A 24,777-nucleotide genomic window follows, 5' to 3' on the forward strand; every position below is an offset into this window, starting at 1 on the left:
GCAAGAACTCCAAAAACTGGAAGTTAAGATATCTAAGCTGGAAAGAGCAAGGTTGAGTTGTCAACTGGAAACCTTGTCACAAATTCTTAGCGACCTGGAACATCTACGACTAGAGTATAGGGGGAAGTTAGATCAAAAAGAAAAAGCACAATGGTTAGTTCATAGCATGGAAAACTATGAATATGGAGAAATAGTACGAGCCATTTTAGCATGTAAGGTAAAAGCAGATCGAGTAAAAAATAATATCAATACCCTGATAATAGATGACTCAGGGGCTACCTCTTGTAATCAAGAGGATATGCAAAGATGCCTCCTTACCATGTTTTCTAAACTTACGAAGAGGAAACTACTCCAAGCATCACCGGTATTCAGGAATGGCTGAAAAATAAGGCCCTATCAACCTTAACAGGTGAGGGTCACGATATGCTAGACGGTCCCATCACGGAAGAGGAAATCATACTCCATACAAAGAAAATTAATAACAATAAAGCTGCAGGGACTGACGCTCTCCCGGGCGAAGTTTATAAGGTCCTTCAGGAGGTCATAGCTCCTAGGCTTTGTGAGCTTTTTTAATTACATCTATAGCTCAGAAGGGAGGGTCCCCCCGTCATGGAAGGAGGCCACAATAGTGCTTATCTTGAAGCCGGGAAAAGACCCCTTTAAAGCAGACTCGTATAGGCCAATCTCCCTGCTCAACGCGGATTATAAGATCTTTACTAGCGTATTGGCAGGGAGGTTGGTCACGATAGTTTTGCAGTTGATCAATGTTGATCAAAAGGGCTTAATTCCGGGAAGGTTCATCCAGGAACAAACTTTACAGTTAATAGGTAGCATCGATTTGGCATTGGCACGGTCAGAACCCCTGGCAGTGGCCGCTTATGACGCAGCCAAGGCGTTCGACCATGTCAACTGGGCCTTCCTTTGGGAGGTTTTAAAAACGATAGGATTCAGCCCTATATTTGTACAAACTTTAACCAGATGCTATGAGGGCGCACCAGCAGTTATCCTGAACGTGTCACTGACATCGAGCTTCAGCATAAAAAGGGGAACACACCAGGGGTGTCCCATCTCACCCCTTCTGTTCGATATCTATATCGAACCTCTTGTGCAGGCATTGAGACTAGATGTACAAATCACCTCCTTTCAAGCCTCAGAATATAGCTGTAAATTAGCTTTATATGCGGATGACCTCCTGGTTTATACCAACAACCCAGCGGAGGTGCTTCCTAAGGTAGAAACTACTATGAATGAATTTGATTTGTACTCTGGGTACTCAGTCAACTCCTCCAAGACTGAGTTAATGTGTTGGGGCGTAGATCATTGGCCTGGAGCCTGTAGTAAAGAGTTTAGGTACCTGGGGATAACCATAGTACAGGATTTAAGTAACATCCCCCTGATTAATTTGAAGAAAGTGTCTAAGGAGATTGATCATCTCTTCTCTAGATGGCAGAACTTACCTCTTACAATTTACGGTCGCGTGAATATAGTTAAGATGGTTTTTCTGCCTAAATTGACGTATTTATTTAGCACTATTCCTCTTTTTTTTCCAGATAAGCTTTTGGGTAAAATCCAAAGCAAAATAGGCAGCTTCATATGGTCTAATAAAAACTCCAGACTGTCCTGGAAGAAGCTAAAATGAAGTCTCTCAAAGGGAGATCTAGCCCTGCCAGACGTGCTCTGGTACTCACTCTCCTTTCAGCTTAAAAACATACGTTGTCTTCTCTACAGCCCTGATGACACTAACTCGGGGAGGATTCTGAGGGTAATGGCTAACCTTGAGGGAGGGGACATCGGATTCCTGTATAAGTTCGGGGAACCAAGGTTTTTTAAGAAGGTTCATCTAAAAGTTTTAAAATCAGCACTCAATGTGTGGTATAAAGTCAAGGCGAGATGGGGTTAAGATATTATTCAGACTTTGCCCCAATCTGGGACTCTCCGGGACTGCCTGATTGTATGAAAGACGGTTTAGGTTCTCCCATTAAGAAGGCAGGAATTAAGATCTGGTCTGACCTAGTATCACCCGATGGAGTCCTTCCCTGGGAAGTCTTGAGATTAAAAATTGGGGACTCCTTCTCCAGATTTAAATATTTGCAACTGCGCTCCTGGTTTTTGGCAGAGAAGGAGCATATAGGTGGGAACTGGGAGATTGAAAATAGACTCCAGAATGCAAACCCTAGAAAAAAGGAGGTAGGATTCTGATATAGGAGTCTTCTAGATGCAAAGGATGTACAGCTTCCCCCTTCCCACCTTGTATGGAATTTAACCGTATTGGGAGAAGCATCTGTTAGCCTATACGCCCTATCTCTGCAAACCCTATATAAATTTGTCAAACCAGTTTCTCTTAAGAAGAATCATTTTTGTGTTGTTAATAGGCTGTATTACATGCCCCAAAAAATTGCATAATTCGTTTCCTGTACACCTCCCAAGTGCCCTAAATGCGGCTTTTTATTGTGTTTTTTTGAGAGATTTTTGGTTTAACGTGGGAAGAGCCTTGGAAGGCATTTTTGAATTCAAGCTGCATTTTAACCTAGCCCGAGTCATTTTTGGCCTGGATAATGATCTTATAAGTCAGCTCTCTATGGTGCAAGTGGGTTTATTTTTTTTGTTTGGTTTTGATTGCCCGCAGGGAGATCTGTAAACTATGGAAAGAACCTAGACCCCCCCTATATGAGAACTGGGCGGGTGCTGCATTGGGCATAGCGCGCTTTGATCTGGGCATGGCAGATAACGGGGATAATAACATCTGGTCGCCAGTGATCTCTTGGGGCAAGGAAATGAGGCTGGTCTAAGGCTTCAAAGGTCCTATGATTACACCAAGCCTCTTTCAAAGAAGCTGGCCCGGTCGGCCGAAGGCAAGCGCAAGAACATTGGGCCTGGGCGCCCAGGTCGGAATGGGTCTCTATTGTTAGCTTTGCAGATGCCAATGGTGAAATGAGGACTTTAAAATGTTTTTTTTTTTAAAGGAAGAGTATAGGCTGGAGCAATGTCAGTCAAACATGTCATACCCGACTTTTCATAACCCTGCCCAAGTCCAAAACGCTAATCATAGCACTAGCCTTATTGGAATTTAGAGAGTTCCTGATTGGACATTGTTACTGAATGACTGGTAGATTTAGGTAGTGCCAACCATTTACTTATCAAGAATAGAAAAGATCATGGCAGCTGCTGGCTTAAAAACAATGTGGCTTAATGTCCTGCACAGTAGTGCATTCTTTTCACACAGCAAATTCTTGTTTGACATACCATATGTGAAAGGTGAGAAGGGAGGCCAGATGTTGACCATTGAATACTTAGCCACTCAGCTTTACCTGCAAATTAATTTTGGTACCACCTTTCAAAAAAGCTCCTCACACATCACACTGTGGCATTCTTTAGCGGTCCATTATATTTCCTCTATTATTCGATATCTACCTAAACCCCTTGCCAAACCTGATTAGATTATTCAACCTTACCTGTTACAATAATGCAGATGAAACCACAATCATTTAAAAAAAATAGGGTCTGGAAGACCTCTGTAGTTTAAAACTTGATGACTGCCTCCGGGCCATATACACATGATGAATGGTGAATAACCATGTAGAACTCAATACTGCAATGGAAGAGATTGTGAACTGCGGGCAATGAAAAAAATATCAGCCTACCTCCATATGGCCTAAGGAACATGAGGCTCTTTCAACAATATCTAGAAGTCAGAAACCTAGGCGTAACCGTGAATTCGGGGCAATACCTGATATCACATCTTTAAACGTCACAGAGAGTGCCTTCTAGATAATGAAAACACTATATACTCATACTAATACAATAGAACTCAACAGTCAGCAGCCAACTATTACTTACATCTCTTACATTCACATACAACGCCCCACTTAGAGGTAGTCAGCGCTATACAAATGCTGCAATACAATAAAATATGTATCATTTGTGCATGACCAAGATTCGTTTTGATCCTATAAAAATCTTTGTTTCAAACGCACTTCAGAATTACAAAACAAAATATGCTAAATTTCCCCTTTCTTAACTGCCGATATATATTGGAATAAAAAAAACCTGACATTCTATAGTTTTTCTTTTTTGCACTCTCTGTACTTCAGCAAGATTGTCACATAGTTCACTTTGAAAAATTCGTTCACTTTGCAGTTAGATAAAGCAAAGTAAACACCATCTCCATGTTAAAGTAATAAGCAGCAATTTGTCAGCAGACGACGCCAGATATTTGACCTCTGTCTTTGAGAACACAGCAAATGTGACAAGATAAGAAAAACATTTTAAGTCATTTGTGTTGCTTATTCACCTTCTGAGCCTCAGCATACTTATTTTGTGCACCTCTACTTCCAGTGCCTATGTTTTTTTTTTATTGCATTGTATGCATCCAAATGGGAATGCAGTTTAAGATTTCGATTCATGCTGTGCCAGCTGCCTGAGTCATTAAGGGGTGGGAGGGCAACAATTAATATGAGCTGGTCCAGCCCTCAAATGCCACAGCAGGGCCACTATTGGTGAAAGTGCCTGCGTCAGGAATTCCAAGACTGCTACTCTTTGCAGACAGTTACTTTCACCAGGAATAAGGAAAGGGGTGCTCAATTGGGTAATGCCCTATCTCAACAGAACAGGAGACCGTCATAAGTTCAATGGAGAAGAGGAGGTTGGTGTACCGGTTTACAGTATTGGAGAGACCATTGGGAGGAGTGTTCACCTACTTTGATGGTGGGACAGGGATAGAGGTTAGACATGGAAAGGCTTCCAGGACAGGAGAACAGAGACATGATAAAAAAAATCCTCCCCAAGGCTATCGCTGCCTGGCAACAAGGATGGTGTGGGTTCTTCATCCCTCAGTGAAGCTTGCATTCGAATGTATGCCCCAACAATTTAGTTTTTTTTCCCTGTAGGGTAATCACAGGAGCTAAAGATCCATCTCTCTCTTCCCTTTCCTTCCTGCTCTGACTCTTTTGGCTGCCGTACCTCTGAACCACTGGGTCTTCACCTGCTCTAATGTGGCATTCACCGTGGTCACGTCATTTCAGAGTTGTCTGACTCATTCCATCTCATTTTTCTTTGGCTCTGGAAGTTTCCAGGTGACTGGAAGGGCTAGGTACAACACTGTGATAGCCTGTAATAGTAAGCACCTGAACATTACTTGATAATCATTGCCTCAGTAAGAACAACTAGAATTTCTATATTTATCTGACCTTTTTTTCTATCTAGACCCCACCTTTGATCTCTACCCCTGCTGGTATCAGATCGGTAGTCCCAAAACTGAAGAGGTGTCACCTGCCAGAAACCTGCCCTTTTCTCTTTCCCTATTACTACTTTTATCATCTGGGGGTCACAGCATAGACCTGACCTCAAGAGTCTATGTGGTTTGCCCTGCAGGGGACAACATGGGATTAACATTCATAGTACAGAGCCACTACCTTGCTGTTTCTCAGAACCTTAGTTGGTCAGGCTCCTATTTTATGGCTATTTATGGACTTGTATGGAGAAATATTGCTAAGAATGAGCCTTATAGTTGGACCAAATTGATCAGGTATGAGTCTTCTATTGAACTCACTACCAGAAGTATGAGCTCAAACTCAATTACTTCTTCACCTTCCAGAAGGACTGTGGGAGTAACTTCTGTCACCGGGGTAATTGCCGTTAGGTTTGTGTTATCCCACCCCAGAGGGAAGGAAAGGCATCTGAGTTTTATTTTCGAATCTTTTTCGAACAATGTAATTAGAATTTAATATCCAGATCATAGGTTTACTTTGATCCAAGATCAAGTTTATATTGTCCTACCGAGACAAAACACATTATCATAGGCTATGCCACTATTTGTAAATAGCACTGCCTGGTTACCACATTACACCATATTTCAGTTCAAGGTTCAGACCATTTTTGTCATGAAGCAAGCCATAAAAGACACCCAAGTTGGATGGCTAAATTTAAGACAAGGATCAGGTAATCAGATATCTTACATTGGTGATAACAATCAGGGGCCATATTACAGAAGTGCCCGGGGGTGCAATGGGCATTTGCCCCTGCTTTACACGCCCTCTGGGCATTTTGGTATCACAGAAGGGGCCACATCTGTAATACCGATACCGCTGGCACATATAAGGCACCAGCGCTATCATCAGAGGGTGTTCCCTCCTTTGCATTGGGGTGAGGCCCCATGCAAATGAAGGAATCCTTTTACCTCTGCTCCAGTGCCGTATTATAGACACCAGCCGAGAGGCAAAGAAGCTGTCAGAAGGCTGATGGCAGCCCACTGGGGGGGAAGAAGTCCTATGGACCCCCCCAGGCATTCCCATGCAGGCAGGTAATGTCACTCACGGTACCGCCTGCACGGGGATCAATAATCCCCCTTAATAGTGAAGACGGGTTGCCGCCTGCACAGAGAAACATGGATTAGCTTCAAAGCAGCCTCTCTGTTTTTCACATAAATGCGCAGCCCGCAGGGCATCACGAGTTTGTAACTGCCCTGGGGGCAGCACATTTATCCTAATGTGCGCATTTTCCTTGTTTGTGCCGGGCGCACTTTTTTAACGGTGCTCCACCCAGCACAAACAAGGAAAATGTGCTGTATGTATGATACGGCCCAGGGGTCCATGGTGGGAACATAGACTGATGATGTGGGTGACCACTTTTAACCAATGCCTACCTGATTAGTATAGGGACTCCATTGCATACACTATTCAAGAGACCCTTAATCTCTGATGCAATAATCAATGTCACATAACAGATAGACTAAGAAGCAAAAGGTGGGCGACAGTGTGCTTTCTTTATCTCTGAGAAAAAGTCTTCCGCCTCAGTTAGTTTATGAAGATGGTTAACCTTGGTACGAAGTAAAGACTAGAAAAAAAAATTAGCTCTAGCTTTGCACCTCTACTGCTTGATCTTAATAAGGCAAGTTCAGACCAAGTGCAAAGCCTTCCGAGCATTTTGCAATATCTGAGGCCCTTTATTATAGGCACATGAAAATCTCGAAACACTGACTGTTCTAGTGGCAATTGTGGCACTTTTGTCCTATGGAGCCTCGGGATGTTTTATGAACCAAAGCTTTCATCCGGAAAGTGATTCTGCTGTTAAGAAGAAGATCGCACTGCAAAAAATAGGTGTCACTGATGATACTTCCATGACTTGATTCCACAGTCTGGGAAACAGTTCCACAGACATTACATGAGTTCATCAAGGAATATGTGAAATTATGTGGTGTGTGTGCATGCACTTCGAGTCCTCCCAATCAAATGGCCTGCTTCAACCTCTGCCGAAGCCATCATGGCTGTTGTCTCAAATATTCCTAGACTGTATTGTCAATTTTCCAAGATCCCAGATGTACACTAGCATTTAGCAGTGATGCATTTAAGTTGGCTTATTTCATCCTTTTTCACAAATTGCTTTCGAGCCCAGAAGGTGAATTCTTTTCTCTCAGTGAAGTTTTTCATCTGTGTTGCCTACCTGAAAAAAATAATAATGAGTGATTGATTATTTTGTATAGCGAGCTTCTACCCACCAGGGTGTCCTGGAGCTGTGCTAGCAGGAAGATATTTAGCACAGAAACTACAAGTGAGAAATGGAAAGGAATGCTTTCAACTATTTGCACAACATCAAATATGGCAGAATAGAGCAGACAAAATGTAAAACATTGCTCCAGAGAGAAGCCATTATGAAATGAAATGACTTGCACCAAAAGTCCACATTTTTTCACACGTGGCACACAAAGCAAGTTGGCAAAAAAGCTGGCCTAAGCGTTCAAGAAGAAATATATCTGTGAAGCAATTGGGCCAAATTTTGAGTCTCTCGTCGAGGTGCAGCAGTAGTGGTCCTGCTGCTGCCGTAATAGGAGGTTGCCACTTAAACCACCACCACTGTGCCGGCTGCACCATGGAACTGCCATTCCCTGGTGGTGGCGCAGTGGACAGGGGTATACAATATGCAAGGTGGGACATCTGTATGAGTCCGCCATGAAAAGGCTCGCAGTAGGAAAACAAAGGGGGCCCCATGGAGATGCATTCAGGGGCACACAACATGTGCTCCCCTGTTTGCATGCACCCCAAGTTCCAGTACGGCATAGACTTCACAGTCCATGCCATGCTGGAACTGCTTTTATGTTCCCATTGCAGTGCCCGTTTTCAGGGCACCGCCGTGGAAACGACAAAAGAAAAGCCCACCAGACATGAATTGAACTCGTAATCTGACGGGCAAACTATGCACAGATTTGGCTGTGCTGTGCCGGCGCAAAGCTGACGCAGCACTGCCAAAGGGGTAATCAGGCCCATAATTCTTAGATAATTGAGCCCCTCTTCAGAAATGCCCTATAACAGAAGCAGAGTGCTTTAAAAATCCAACTCTTGTCCATCGTAACCAATGTAATTGTTGGAAGTGTTGAAACGTGAGTTCATGTCTCATAAATCCCAATAAAATGGGAGCTGCAGAGTTCTGATAAATTTGGTGCCTACAGAGTTGTTTGTTCAGGAGATCTAGGAAGACCAAATTACAATATTCCAGCCAGGACAGAATAGATGCCTGGATTATGGCTCTGCAAGTAGTCTCTAGGAGTTAGACGTAGGGCTTTCTTTAACATTTTCAAAAGAAAGATGTAGTTTGAGACAGTTTTAGAGGAATGGTCCTGAATTGATGAATTGGTATAAAATATGACTCCCTCGATTTTTTTTCGGAAGTATTAGGAGAGGATGTGGATCTAGGTTTGCCCGGCCATCAGGTTCAAATGGATGAGTCACCAAACACTAGAAATTTGGTTTCAGAGAAGTTCAAAGTTAGGGAGTTTTGAGCCCTGCAATCTGCTATCTTTGGCATACAATATCTAAATCTGGTTTGCAGACAAACCTGCTCTCTCTCAAGTTGAATGGTAAACCGAGGATCATCACATTAGGCAAAATAACTAAATCCAAAATATCTACTAACTTCAGTCAAGGTAGTGGCATGGAGTCTGAATAATGTGAGACTTAGTATTGAGCCTTTGCTAGGTCCACTTTGTGAACCTTTGATTCTGGTTGAAAAGGAGGTGTGGTAACTGCCTGAAACGATTGGGGAGGAAAGTGTGAAGACAATCAAATGCATGGCCTCCCTATTCAGCTTCTGAAAAACAATGGAGTAGAATCAGGTAGGAGACCCTGTTGGAGGCAGCCAATAAGTCCAGAAGAACTAACATGGATGTTTTTTGGAGTCAGAGCCAAAACAGATTCAGCGCTGAAACCCAGACAAAAGCCTGTGTTAATGTGTGTTAAAGTAGCTAAAAGTTTCCAGGTATGCTGATAGATTCATATTTACATCTAATATTAGGATTTTAGTTGCCACTGGGAGAAGAGAAATTGGCCTTAAGTGCACGAGAACTTTCAAATCCACAGTGGGCTTCCTAAGCAATGGAAGAACAAGTGCTTTTTTCCATGAGTATAGAACTGCATTAGAAAAAAGGGACTATTCAATTCACTCAATCAATCAGGTGATTTTAAAGCACGCTCGTGGTGGTGCAGCAGTAGTGGTCCTGCTGCTGCCGTAATAGGAGGTTGCCACTCGAACCACCACCACTGTGCCGGCTGCATCATGGAACTGCCATTCCCTGGTGATGGCGCAGTGGACAGGGGTATACAATATGCAAGGTGGGACCTCTGTATGAGCCCTCCATGAAAAGGCTGGCAGTAGGAAAACAAAGGGGGCCTTACAGGGCCCCCATGCCCCAGCCATCATGGAGATGCATTCCGGGGCACACAACATGTGCTCCCCTGTTTGCATGCACTCCAAGTTCCAGTACGGCATAGACTTCACTGTCCATACCGTGCTGGAACTGCTTTTGTGTTCCCATTGGAGTGCCCGTTTTAAGGGCACCGCCGTGGGAACGACAAAAGAAAAGCCCACCAGACATGAATTGAACTCGTAATCTGACGGGCAAACTATGCACAGATTTGGCAGTGCTGTGCCAGCGCAAAGCTGACGCAGCACTGCCAAAGGGGTAATCAGGCCCATAATTCTTAGATAATTGATCCCCTCCTCAGAAATGCCCTATAACAGAAGCAGAGTGCTTTAAAAATCCAACTCCCGTCCATCGTAACCAATGTCATTTTTGGAAGTGTTGAAAAGTGAGTTCATGTCTCATAAAACCCAATAAAAGGGGAGCTGCAGAGTTCTGATATATTTGGTGCTTACAGAGTTGTTTGTTCAGGAGATCTAGGAAGACCAAATTACAATATTCCAGCCAGGACAGAATAGATGCCTGGATTATGGCCTGCTAGTAGTCTCCAGGAGTGAGAGGTAGGGTTTTCTTTAACATTTTCAAAAGAAAGATGTAGTTTGAGACTGTTTTAGAGGAATGGTCCTGAAATGATGAATTGGTATACTGTAACGGGGTATCCATGGGGTCTTCCCCTGACAGCTCTGATGCAAGGTTACGGGACTCGGGGTCCCTGAGGGAACACTCACCTCATCCCCCCCCCCTCTTCTCATTCACAGCAAGCTGACCTGAGCGGGGCCGAGTACGGAAGGGACTCCCATAGTTTGGATGGATGTACCTGGCCCTTTAACTCACAGCCGGAGAACGAGTGGGCGGGGTTTCCAGACGGCGCGCTGCCGTCAAATGCGGAAGTTCTCTAATAAAAGAGAGAGGGACCCCAAAACCAAAGGGATAGGGTTCCACAGTTGACGCAAGTCAAAGAGTAATTCCCTTTGGGCGAATTAACATTAGTACATAAGCACTCACAAACATACAGTGAACTGACCAATACCCCACATATAACAAGGAAGCAATGAAAATAGGTGATAATTTCAATACACGTGAAAACACTCTGGAAAAATATAGTATTAAAACAATTTATTAGCATACATTACATTAATTAAAAACTGAAAATTGGGAAACACATACAGGACGGAACAATAATCAATAAAATCAACATTCCAATAAAAAGGAGTTACAGGGAAAAAGGACTAAACTCAAACACAAAACAGTAATTTTGATTTTTCCTTAGATTATAATCCCGAATTAACTCCTTGGGCATCGACGCGTTTCGACGGTATAGTTAATTTGAAGCCGCCTTCATCAGGACAATGTGTATAGATAGTTTCCCAATACTTCTGAAATTTAAATAGGATCAGTCTTAGTCATAACTTATAAAGACAACAGATCAAATTAAACAGCAGAAGATAAGAACAATATCCTAAAAAACATAATGTTTCCAGCTAAGTATTATAACACAAATGAACATTGCTTCCAATATAAAAAGACATACAACATCATCACAAACATATAAGGCTAGCCCATTGATAGCCAGCGACCAATAAATTCATTTTATCACATAGGTAAATTCCTCATGTTTGGCTATAATATAAAGAGCCTTTCTCTTATTACCTAGATAAGAAACCAGGAACATATGATCAAGCATTATTTCATGATCAGAGTTTTAGTAAAGCAAACCATATACTTAAAAGAGATGTGGCAAATTTGATACATGCTACTGTGGCATAACAATCAGCCGATTACGTTAGCTATAAAAGGATACATCGACCTTGACATACATTAAATATGATGTTCATTCATCTCGCAATTAGGAAGTCTGAGTAGATAAAGAAGATAATTCGCTGGACGAATATCTCTACCAAACGATAAGGAGGCAGAACACCCCTTATGATACACTGCTAGACCCTTTGCTTGCTTGAGGTAGGTGATATATCATGACTCTCCGCATTGCCACCTCTCTTTTTTAAGTATAATGCGTCAAATGCGGAAGTGCCTGATGAACGGGTGTGCTTGTTCACCCAAGGAGGAGAGAGCCTGGAGGTATGGAGAGAGAAGGAGCGGTTGGAATATGGGAGCAGAGGTGAAACGAACGGAGGGAGTAGCGAGCGGAGGAGAAGTGGCCCAGGAGACGGAGAAGAAACCAGGAAGCCAACGTCCCCACGAGCCGCCCAGCCACACACCCAGGGGAGGTGTGTGGCTAGCCCAGGTGCGTGATAAGATCAGGGGCTGGGTGGGACGTAAGGGCGGCTCCATTGTGTGATATCGGTATCCCCTTGTCCCGGTTCCCTGTCCCCGAGCACTACCCCTCCTTACACGTTTACATAGTCGCCATTCACGGGTTGTTGCTCGATCCCACACTCCCTTCCCCTACGTCAGAATAGCGGAGAACGCTGATCAGACCTAGCGGGGGCACACACGTACAATAGGGTGGGTCACTCATCTAGGATAGATTACATCCTTTTAAACTTTCCTTTGTGGGCCCACATGAAGGACATGATAGTTCTACCTTCCTTGGATAGTGATCATAATGCACTCTCATTATCCCTAACATACTGGTGGAGGGACAGCGGCTCATCTTGTGGAGCCCGTGACGTATCTGAGCTAAGGTCATCGGGGGGGGGTGGTCCCCTCAAATTGCCTCAGACGTTTAAAATGGGACAAAGTGGCTATCGATGAAGAAAAACTATCCTGCATCAGAGCCATTACTGCTGCAGCTTGTGAACTTCTGGAAAGTCAGCCTCCCAGCCCGCACAAGATTTCAGCCATGTTTAACGAGGTTTTGACGTCGATTGGGGACTTGTTCATGGTTAAACTAAAAAAGGGAAACAAAAACCTTGACAAGCAACAGGGCAAATCAGGCTGGTACTCGTCGGAGTGCCGTGCTGGAAAGAGAGCCCTAATACTGGCAGTAAAGAGTGGTGATACAACATTAATAGCTACCAAACGCAAGTGCTACAAATCTGTGTTAAAGGCAGCAAGGAGAGACTGGGAAGATGCCTTTTGGCAGGAACTCCGTGTCGCCAGTGTAGAAAAAAATGCTAAAGGTTTTTGGGACTTATTGCGAAAGAAAAACAGACCCCTAGACACTGTCATCACATGCAATATAACCGAAGATCTGTGGTACTCACACTTCTCAAAACTGTACACAGCATCTGCAGTAGAAGCGATGGACTTCCCACTACCACAGATCCTTCGAGGTGATGGGAGCTATGAGGAAAGTCTATTTACCAGGAAAGAAGCTGAAATTGCTATAAAATCTCTGGTCCCTCGCAAAGCAGCTGGTCCTGATGGCCTTCCTGGCGACCTTCTTCGCGCGGACACAGGTGATTGGGGTATGCTAATCGCATCGTTACTGAACGCTGCTATGGCAGGGGCCCCCCTCCCTGCTTCTTGGATGGCCGCCGAGGTGGTCCCCCTGCACAAGAAAGGCTCAAGAGACGACCCAGCTAATTACAGGCCGATCAGCCTGATAGATTGTTCCCAAATAGTAGCGGGCAAGGTCCTCTTATCTAGAGTTCAGCAGTGGGCAGACGAAAACAAGATACTCTCGGACTTCCAGGCTGGGTTCAGAGCTGGCACAGGAACAATAGAACAATCGCTAAGGCTGCTCATGATCCACTGGAAGGTCGTCACGATTGGGAAGGGTACCTTATACCTGGCCTTCATCGACCTCCGGACGGCTTTTGACTTGGTACCCAGAAACAATCTATGGAAGGTACTGTGTGACCTTGGTATGCCACCCTACTTGCTTCACTTGATCATGAGGTTCCATGAAAATAACTACGCCCAAATACGCTGGGGGCCAAATGGTCAAAAGACCCCAAGAATAGAGGTGAATAGAGGTGTGCGGCAAGGTTGCGTACTTGCCCCAACCCTATTCTCCCTCTATGTAAATGGGGTGGTGGACTTCCTGACCAAGATACCAGCAGATGCGCCCCGTCTGGCAGGTCGTCTAATCCCTACCCTGCTCTTTGCTGACGATACTTTACTTCTGTCAAAATCTCCAATGGGCCTCCAGCAGCTTCTCTCTGGTTTTGACGATTTCTGCAAGCAGAGAGGTCTCTGTATTAATACAGATAAAACAAAGTATCTCATTTCGAACCCCCCGCAAAAACTCGGCCCCCCTCCAACATTGGGGCCCGTTGCACTGGAAAGGACCAAGATGTTCGACTACCTGGGCATCCGGCTGGTGGACTCCATGAAATGGGACTGTCACTTGACCAAAATGTTGTTGAGCCTGAAAAGAGTGACTGGGGCCCTGCTGAAAGAGCAGAGAGCAGCTTCCACAAAACCAATAGCAGCAGTAATGGACATTTACTCGGCCAGAGGAGTAAGTGCAGCACTTTATGGGGCAGAGCTCTGGGGGATGTCAAATATGAAAGAGCTAACCCGAGCCGAGAATACCTTCTTGAGAAGTCTAATGTCTCTCGGTCCATCTGTCCCCATTCTACCATTGCAACTGGACATGGGCTGTCGGGCGATTGAAGACCAAGCAAAGTTACGCCCCCTGCTACTTTGGGCCCGCATCTGGAGAGTGCCAGAGCTCTCAAGTTATGCGGATGGCCTTCGGGAGATAATCAAATCCACAGGTTGGGCAAAAATAAAATGGCTAAGGGACATCAAGGCCCTACTTGCCAACCTGGGGCTGGAAGAAGCATGGCACCAACAGTCAGCCCCGCCCAAATCTACGTTAAAACAACTCTATTGGTCATGGGTGGCAAACAAAAGAAACTCTTCCACAACGACCTGCAAATCGACTAGAAACTTGGTGGAGTTTAAAGATGTCCCCATCAGAGAACTGTATTTGGACATTATCTCTGCCCCATTGGAAAGATCCTTGTACTTTAAATTAAGAATAGGTCTTCTCCCTGTAATGGAGCTCACATGCCACTGGAAAATTCCATATCAGACTGCTCCATGGTGCCCCTTCTGCCCTCAGCGCCGTGAATCTGTCCCCCATTTGTTATTCGAGTGCCCTGCCTACAAGGTTCCTCGTATGAAATGGATTAAACCAATGTGTCTCACCTTGGGCACCAGACATTGCAACGTGGCACTAAGAATACTACTTACAGACACTCGCACATTTTTTGCATGCGCCACCTCGAAATACCTTGGGTGGGCATGGCGGATTCGGTCAAAAAGACTTAGGCAAATTGTTTAATCATGATTTTAAACTTATGGTCTGTTTTCGGCCTATCTCTTTTAGGTAATTTATATAACTCCCCCTCCAGAAATTGTAGGAAAAAACGTTGATTCCTAGTACGTAAGGGTTTTTTTTAATGCTTTTTATCTAGCAATGTTTAAAATTGAATTTATCATGTATGTATGCTTTTTAAGATATTTTTTATTTCGAAATAAAGCCTATTTGACTTGACTTGACTTGATCTAACCAGGTGCTCTCTTTTGTTTATGGGTTCGGAGAACCAAGAGCCAAGACGGACCCAGACGACCGGACGCCCCGTCGAAGCAAGGACGGCTATCGGAGGACAGAGACCATCCAGCCCCGGAGTCGGAGAACTACCAGAAGTCGATCACCGCGTAGATTCCGTCCATACCAGAAAGACGTGTACTCACTACCTTTTTGCTGAAATAAAACCATCCCTAACCAAGACACGTCTATTGCCCATTTCTCCAGCACCCAGTTCGCCCGCGCCCGCTACATCTACAAAATGACTCCCTCAATTTTTTTCCGGAAGTATTAGGAGAGGATGTGGATCTAAGTTTGCCCGGCCATCGGGTTCAAATGGATGAGTCACCAAACACTAGAAATTTGGTTTTAGAGGAGTTCAAAGCTAGGGAGTTTTGAGCCCTGCAATCTGCTATCTTTGGCATACAATATCTAAATCTGGTTTGCAGACAAACCTGCTCTCTCTCAAGTTGAATGGTAAACTGAGTATCATCAAATTAGGCAAAATAACTAAATCCAAAATATCTACTAATTTCAGACAAGGTAGTGGCATGGAGTTTGAATAGAGTGGCACTTAGTGAAGAGCCTTTGCTAGGTCCACTTTGTGAATCTTTGATTCTGGTTGAAAGGAAGGTATGGTAACTGCCTGAAACGATTGGGGAGGGAAGTGTGGAGACAATCAAATGCATGGCCTCCCTATCCAGCTTCTGAAAAACAATGGAGTAGAATCAGGTAGGAGACCCTGTTGGAGGCAGCCAATAAGTCCAGAAGAACTAACATGGATGTTTTTTGGAGTCAGAGCCAAAACAGATTCAGTGCAGAAACCCAGACAAAAGCCTGTGTTAATGTGTGTTAAAGTAGTTAAAAGTTTCCAGGTAGGCTGACAGTTTCATATTTACATCTAATAATAAGATTTTAGTTGCCGCTGGGAGAAGAGAAATTTACCTTAAGTTCACAAGAACTTTCAGATCCACAGTGGGCTTCCTAAGCAATGGAAGAACAAGTGTTTTTTTTTCATGAGTAAAGAACTGCATTAGAAAAAAGGGACAATTCAATTGCGATTCTCCTATTAACATGCCTAGAGAATCTAGATTTCATTAAAGACACGGAGGCTCACATTATACATTATGCAATTACTTTTAATTGCAGATCCAAGCCAGTCGCATCACAATACAAATGTTCTAATAAGAATACTGAGATAAAGTAATACACAAAACATAGCAACCATCAGCCTCTTTTAAATCAGGCGAAAAAGATGCAGTAGATTCCAGAAGATTCTAAGTAAAAGACAAACGAGAATGAAGAAGACAACCAGTCGGATTCTCGTGATGAAATAACCAAAGTAGTTTAAGTAGAAGGATTAACTGAAAGAAAGGAGACAATGAAAATTGTATCCAAAATAAAAAGGTTATCATAAACAAACAAAACCTGAAAAATGAATTGAACAACCAAAAATAACATTTCAATATAAATATAAAATACATTATATGCAAGTGACACTCAGAATTTAAATATTACATCCAGAATATAAATATTACATCCAGAACCAAAAGGGCACGGGATGGGCGGGATAATGTGAGCCTCCGTGTCTTTAATGAAATCTAGATTCTCTGGGCATGTTAATAGGAGACTCGCAATTTGATTACAAGAACGGGGGCTACATTATGCATGTTGGTAGCCCTGTAAAACTACATTAGACATGTGTTCAATAGGTTTACAATAATGTCTTGCAAAGGTATTAGCGTTAGACCAGTCAGCAGCTTTAAGGATATCATCCAACTTACCTCCGGACCAAAGAGACTTACTTGCCATGGCACCTCTAACAGAATGAGCTTGAAATTTAGATATATCAATACCAGCTAGAGACATAGCAGATTGAACCCATCTGACAATCGAGGTGGAGGAAATAGCCTTATGAGGTTTAACAAAGGAAATGAGAAGCTGATTCTTATTAAGTGGTCGAAGGTTAGACATTGTCACATCATAAGCTTTCATACATTCAATTACACAAAGTTTTGGACAAGGGTCGAAACGAGGATAGAAGATTGAATCAGACATGGTTTTGGTTCTTCTATAGACCTCAAATTTTACTCCAAACAAATTATAGGACCTATCAGAGATCTCCAGAGCTTTAACATCAGAAACTCTACGACAGGAGATAAGGCAAAGAAGAGTTGCGAGTTTAATAGATAGAAATTTTCTGTTCAAAAACAAATTATCGGGCCAGGAAGTGAAGAGATCTAGAATCAAATTCACATCCCAGAGTGTATCATATTTCGGTTTCGGGGGGTCTTTTAATACGAATACTCTTCATAACTCTACAAACAATTACGTTTTTCCCGACTGTTTTGCCGTTTACGAGAATATGACCCGCAGAGATTGCGGATCTATAACAATTGATTGATCTATAACTAATCCCCTGTCAAAGAGTTCAGCTAAAAAATTTGCAATGTCAACGATAGGTGCCTGTATGGAATCCAAATCCCTTTCCATGCACCAACGAAACCAATATTTCCAGATATTGTTGTATCTGTAATGGGTTCGCGGAGCCCAAGACTCTCTGAGGAGAATAGAAGCCGATGTCGAAAGGCCTGAGACTTCCTTAGATCTTCTGACACTCTCCAAGCAAGAAGGTTCAAACTCCCGGAAAGGATCAGAGGGTGAGGATCTCCGTATACGTCTGTGAGGAGATCCTCTAGAGAAGGAATCAGAAAGGGAAGATCGTAAGTTAGCTCCAGAACTGTGGGGAACCACGCTTGTGACTGCCAGAAGGGAGTTATGAGGACTAGAGAGCATCGCTATTGTCTCACTTTCTGTAAGACTCTCTGGATCATTGCAAATGGGGGAAAGGCATATGCACTGATCCCTGACCAAGATTGTAGAAATACGTTCACTGCTAGAGCACTGGGATCGGGCATCCAGCTGAAGTAAAGCTCTAGTTGAGAGGTGAGACGGGTCGCAAAGTGGTCTATTTCGAATGCACCCCAGCAAGAATTTAGTAAGTCGAAGACAGCGACGTTGAGTTTCCAATCGCTGAAGTCTGAAAGGAATCTGGAATTCCAATCGGCAGATACGTTCGATTTGCCTGGGTAGTATTCTGCCTGGAGAGAAATCTTGTGTTCTAAGCAGAACATCCAGAGTCTCCTTGCTAGGTTGGAAAGGTCGGCAGATTTCGTACCTCCCAACCGATTGATGTAGGCCACTGCCGAAATATTGTCCATTTTCAGAAACACCGATCTCCCTTGAATTGAGTGCTTGAAACTCATAGGTGCGTATAGGCCAGCAGTAAGTTTTAGGAAATTGATGTGGTGAGATGACTCCTCCTGAGACCAAACACCACCCGTATTCTGGTCTAGGAAACAAGCACCCCAACCATGAAGGGAAGCGTCTGATTCCAGCACAAAATCCGGTTCTGAACCGAAAATTTCTTTGCCATTCCATGCCTCCAGGTTTTCTAACCACCAGTTCAGTTCCGTTTTTGCTTCCAAATCTAGGGTGATTCGGTCTTCGTACCAAAGTCCGGACCTCAGCGCCCTTCCTTTTATCCTTTGCAAGACCTGATAATTCAGAGGGCCTGGGAAGATCGCTTCAATGGAGGAAGATAAGAGACCTAGAAGTCTTGCCAGTTCCCTTAGGGGAATGTCTTCCTGTCTTAGAACGTGACGGATCTCTTTCTTGATCTTCGCGATCTTTGAAGGAGGTAAAAGGAGAAGACACTTGGAAGTATCCAGAGTGAAACCCTGAAACTCCAGTGATTTGGAGGGGGTTAGAATAGACTTCTCTTTGTTGACAATAAAACCTAGGCTTTCCAACAGATTCATAACTGAATTCAGGTCGAGGCGAATCTGAAGCAGATCTTGGGACATTATCAGGATGACGTTGAGGTAAATAATAAGTTGTACGCCTCGTTCTCTTAGGAAGAGAAGGTAAATGAGGGGGACTTACTTGGAGGGTTTGACAAGAATGAAGCTCGTGATCTTGCTCCTCATGTTTGATTTCCTCTTCCAAGGTTGGAGGTGTAGGTGTTGTAGTAATTATTTTGATATGCGCCTCTTCCGAAGGGGCGTGATCTCTGGTAGGGCCTTTGGTTAAAGCGGCCGGAAGAAAGGCCCCTTCCAAAAACATTATTGTTGAATACTCTCTTTATATTCTTCTGGGCGTTGTAAAGGCCGAAACGTACTTTCCCAATGATTTTAAAAGCTCTTCACCAAAGAGCAATCCTTTCGGATTTGAAGAAGACTCCTTCTCAGCCATATCTGAGAGTTTAGGGTCAAGTTTATAAAGGATGAACCTACGGCTTTCTGCGTTAATGCTTGTATTAGCATTACCTAGGAGAATGAGGGCTCTTTGACTCCATCCCCTTATTAAATCTATATTAAGGGGTGTACCTTTAAGGTAACATTCTTCTGCGGAGTCAAGAATTCTGCTAAGTGGTCCAAGCACATCCAGTAGGCGATCTTGGCACCCTTTAAAAGCTTTTTCTAGCCCTTTCCTAGGATTGCGTCCAAGTTTAAACAGATACTTAATTAATTCCGGATCCATGTTAGGGGCATAACATGCTTTTTCATCTAAAGAGGGTCATCAACACTCCGCCCTTAAAATATTCCTTGTCTCTCTTTCAAGAGGGAAGCGAATCCATTTTTTAATACATTTTGAGACATGTTCCTGTCGAGACCATTGCCAGGAACGAGGATGTTTTAGATTAAGAGGGGAGAACATCTCCTCTCCCAGGGGTTTAGAATACTGCCCTTCGAGGAAGAAGGAGTTTCGTCCTCCGCATCAAAAATTCCTGCATCCCCATCATCTAAATCCAGGATGTATTCGTCTGGATCCATATCATCATCATCATCATTATTATTATCCGAGCCCTCTAAGTAGTCTTGAGCGCTTTGAGGAAGTGAGCCGCTAAGGGCATCCAAGGTATTTGGGCCGCGAAGGGCACCCGATTGTTGTGTGTCACAAGAGACAACTCTGTTACTTGAGGTGCGAAGACCTTCCAAAAATGTTGTGGTGCTAAGACCACCAATATTATCAGAGGTGCTAGGACCTCTTGTGCTTGCATGGGTCTCGGTAGTGGTGTGGTTAGTCTTCTTTGTACGTTTAGCCCCCACTTTCTCATGAGTAACCACATCAGACACATATTCCTGAGAGGGAAGAGGTCTTTTATAGGGTGCAAATCGTGCGAAGGTCACTCGCATACAGGTTTTCATTTCCTGTTGGATCATAATGCGAAAATCTTCCTTGTTTGAGTTAGGGAGTGTAGCATTGTTCACATCTGACTCTGAGTCAGATAAGTTTTCCATCTTGTCCCTTCTTTTTTTTTATGTATAAATCAAGAGTCTAACTTATTCTATTAAACTCTAATTGATGTATAAATCAGGAATTTTATTTATACACCCTATTCTTGAAATATAAATCAGGGATCTTACTCATTCAACCTATTAAAGCACAGGTTGTTAATAGTTGTGACAGCAAATAGGGGGTAAAAAAGGACGAAAGACGTCCTCTATTTTCGATTATAAACTCTTTATATGCCCAAAAGGTGTCCGTCTTCCAAAGAAAGAAAAATATCCGACTCAGATCGAGCAGAGCAGCTGATTTTAACCGTCAGTGCTGATAGAGGAAAGTCCCTTGGCTAGACACGCACAAAGCGTGCCTTTTGCCAGGGACCTTTCCTCCAATGAGGGTAAAAAGTGGCCGTCGGCGTGAGAAGCACCTAACCGTCAATTTGGGGAGAAGTAAAGACATCCGGGTGGACCCAAGAGTCAGCGAGATACTCGTTGAAGGTGAGACAAATTAAATGCCTGCAACGCAGTGGGCTTTGGAAACAGCTCCGAAACAGCGCGACGTGTTAGTGAGCACTATAGTCATTCCCACTGTGTTTTTCATTTAGAAAGAGTGAGTTTAGCCTTTAATATCCACCCCAATACCGAGCGAGGAGAGACATCGAAAGGCTCGTGGGGGGGGGTGGGGGGGGGAGACGGAGGTGTTGCGAAGGACGCTACAAATATAGACACAGGCGCAAAGGACCTGAAAGAGAAAGGCATAGGACGTTAAACAGGAATAAAGGAGAGGAAGATCTCCATAAATTGCAGATCATAGGGGGGGAAGTGGTGGGGATAAAACCACACGTACACATAATCCCCCAAATATCAATACACGATAAGATAAGAGGAGGTGGGGATAAAGCCACCTCCACATATAATCTCTCAAATATTAATCCATGTTAAGGTAAAATGACAATATAAGTGAAAATAAACAGAGAAAGAAGCAAGCTACTTATCTGCTTGGTGCCGCATTTAAAAGAGGTTAATCGTTGCTATGTTTTGTGTATTACTTTATCTCAGTGTTCTTATTAGAACCTTTGTATTGTGATGCGACTGGCTTGGATCTGCAATTAAAAGTCATTGCATAATGTATAATGTAGCCTCCGTTCTTGTAATGAAATTCATTCAATCAATCAGGTGATTTTAAAGCACGCTACTCACCTGTGAGGGTCTCAAGGCGCTGTGGGGCGGGGGGAGCAGCTCCAGTCAGTCTAAGAGCCAGATCAGTTAGTAATATTTTATGTGAGATATCAATGCCTCAAGCTTTTGAAAGTTCCAGAGTCAAGTGGTGACCCAGGTGTAATTGAACGTAACTTTTCATGGACCAATTGTCAGAAAGGCCAAGAGGAGACACACATTATTGTCTTATGCAACCATTACAGAAGGTGCCAAAAAGACTTGGGGGATTGTATTAAGTTGCTTATTTTATTAAAGAAACAATCTGATAGATCTACACACAAAGAATGAATAGGAGAGCAGTGCAACTGACAACATTCAGGGAAACTAAGCCTTAATAATGTCAAAGATTTCTTTGGGTTATGTTGACAGCCTGCTAAATGTGATTACCATGACAGTCGACTTTGGCTACCTAAAAGGCTCTTTTATGCCCTCAGAGGGCAATCAGATATGGTTTATGATTTCAGGCAAATACCTGACACTCCTGTTTCATTACGTTCATGCTTTTTAACTCTTAGGAGGAGCTTTAAAGGTTGAGGGTGATGATATTTGATGGGTCTTGCAGGAAGGGTCTTATTTAGTGCAATGAGAATCCAGTTGTCAAATTCAGACGGGAGAAAGTTTATGTCTGCTTGCTGACTGAGACCAGCCAGAGGTAGCATGTCCCATACAGGTTCACTGACTTTTGAAAAGAGCAGTTTGGACCACGCTCTGCCATACTGAACTGCTATGGTGTAGGCATTGGTTACTTGTCAGATATATTAAACCAGTAAGATTGAAATGGCAGAGTGATCTGTTGATGCCATAGAAAGAACATATCATTGCTCAATGAGATGACCAGTGGCAAAGAGTAGATGTGTGGTATGACCTTTTAAATGTGTGGGCCCCTTAACATACTGTAATAGTTTAAAATAACTGCAGCCTTCTATCAGAGAGCCTGCTTCTCTATTAAGTTGGTTGTCACTATGTAATTTAAAATCTCTTAGTATGATCATGTTCTTGTTAGTCACGAAAAGTGTAGTCAGAAGGTGAAGAAGAACGGGATCAAATTGTTGGTTCAGTGTAGGGGAGTGGAAGACTAGTAGCATTTTAATAGGGACATCTGCCATCAAATAGAGTTCAGACAATAATTGCTCTGCTCTATTAATAGTGGTTATTTCCAGAAGTTGAGCCTGCATGAATGATATCTTTAGCTATCTCAGCCACGCTCCGCTTTTGTTATCTGCACATTTGCATCAGCTGATTTTATAAGAAGATTGTAGAGCAAGTACAATATCAGGGTAGGAGTGAGCTTCTAACTAGATTTTGATAAGAAAGGCTAAGGGCCTCATTACAATGTCGGTTGGAAAGTATTCCGACTGACTCCGTGTCAGAATTGGTTCCCTCCGACTCGGGTTTGGTGACTGACTAGCTCTGTGAGTAACTCTACGGGTGAGTGGCGGTTTGTGAGTGTCTGTATGTATGGGTGTATGAGTGCATATGATAGTGGCTGTATTGATGAGTGACTACATGTATGAGTGACTGTATGGATGTGTGTGTAGACCAAGGAATCAGTGAGTGGGTATGTAGTAACCGGTATTGGTGTGTCTATGGTTTTGAGAATGTCAGTCTGTATTTTAGAGTGGGTGTATCAAAGGTTATATTATGGTGTGCATCAGATTATCACATGTATGATGTTATCAGTGATGTTATCAGTGATGTCATTTGAGATGTCATTAGTGATGTCACTGACCATGTCATGAGTGATTTAATATGTGATGTCATCAGCAGTCCATTGTTGGTTTGTGAGTTATAGTTAGCTCAACTAACTATAACGGCTGATTTTCTTTGGTTTTGTATGAGCGAAATGTCCAACTAACTATAACCTCTCTGAAACCTGTGGTTTTTTTCAGTGAATTTTTAAGGTATTTTAAATGCTAAATTCTAACTCTAACGTCCCTGAAACCTATGTTTTTTTCTGTGATTTTCAAAAGTTTTTAAATGCTATTTTTCAACTATAAAATCCCTAAAATCTATTTTTTTCAGTGAATTTCAAAGGTTTTTGAAATCCAAATTTCTAACTAGAACATCTGTCAAACTTATGTTTTTTTCTGTGAATTTCAAAGGTTTTGTAAATGCTAATTACTAACTATAACGTCCATAAAACCTATGTTTCTTTGGTGAATTTCAAAGGTTTTTCAAATGTGAATTTCTAACTATAACATCCCTGAAATGTATGTTTTTTTCAGTGATCCCAAAATGTTTTTAATTGCTAATTTCTTAATGGAATGTCCCAAAAATGCTTTTTTTTTTTTTTTTACTTTTGTAAAAATAATGTGAGGTTTTCTCTTTTCTAAAAGAGTGGATTCACGTACCGATCGTGTACCAGTCACGATGTGAGTGTGAATCCAAGAATTTTGCCGCCATATTGGTTAAGTCGTGTACGATGCACGTTCGGTATGCGGAGGGTGCGTGGTTCTCGGCCCCGCGCAACATCACGTACGTCTTTCTGGGGGTCGCGGCAGGTGCGCAAATCCACCGCAAATTTTCACGTTTGAAAAGTATATGTAAATAACTCAATTATGTACATTATACTAAGAGATTATTTAACATAATTGAAACTGCAATAAAGATATAATATTGTTAAATATAGTTTTCGGAAATCGCATCAGGTGCATGTCAGTTGCACATCGGTGCGCGCTGATTACGCGCCTGGTGCGCGAATCCTATTTGACTTCAAAAGAAAGTATTTAGTTGGTTAAGAAACTTTTGATTCTAGAACTTGAAGAACTCCACCCAATTTTTTCATTCTTTCAACTGCATCTCTAGAGACACAGCTCTTGTGTTTTGCTCTTCTTTTTGGGTTTTATTGGTGTTTTTAGTTCATTAAAAAAAATGGCTGCTTCCAACCCAGCACAACAGCTTCCACCTGAAGATGAAGAACAGTTTAAATAACCGGTGAAAGTGAGGTACAAGAGCATCGTTTGGGCTTTCTTCTCAATTCCAGCTGGGGTCGAAGAAGGTAAATGCATGAAAGATTACGTGCCCAATATCTGAGAAGGTTCAGTCATGAGGATCTGACAAGAAGTATTCATGCAGCACCCATCCAATGCTCAAGAATTTACAAACAATGTACACACGGTGTCTCATGAGGGAACAAC

Source organism: Lissotriton vulgaris, chromosome 12, assembly GCF_964263255.1.
Source record: "Lissotriton vulgaris chromosome 12, aLisVul1.2, whole genome shotgun sequence".
In the NCBI taxonomy this organism is placed as follows: Eukaryota; Metazoa; Chordata; class Amphibia; order Caudata; family Salamandridae; genus Lissotriton; species Lissotriton vulgaris.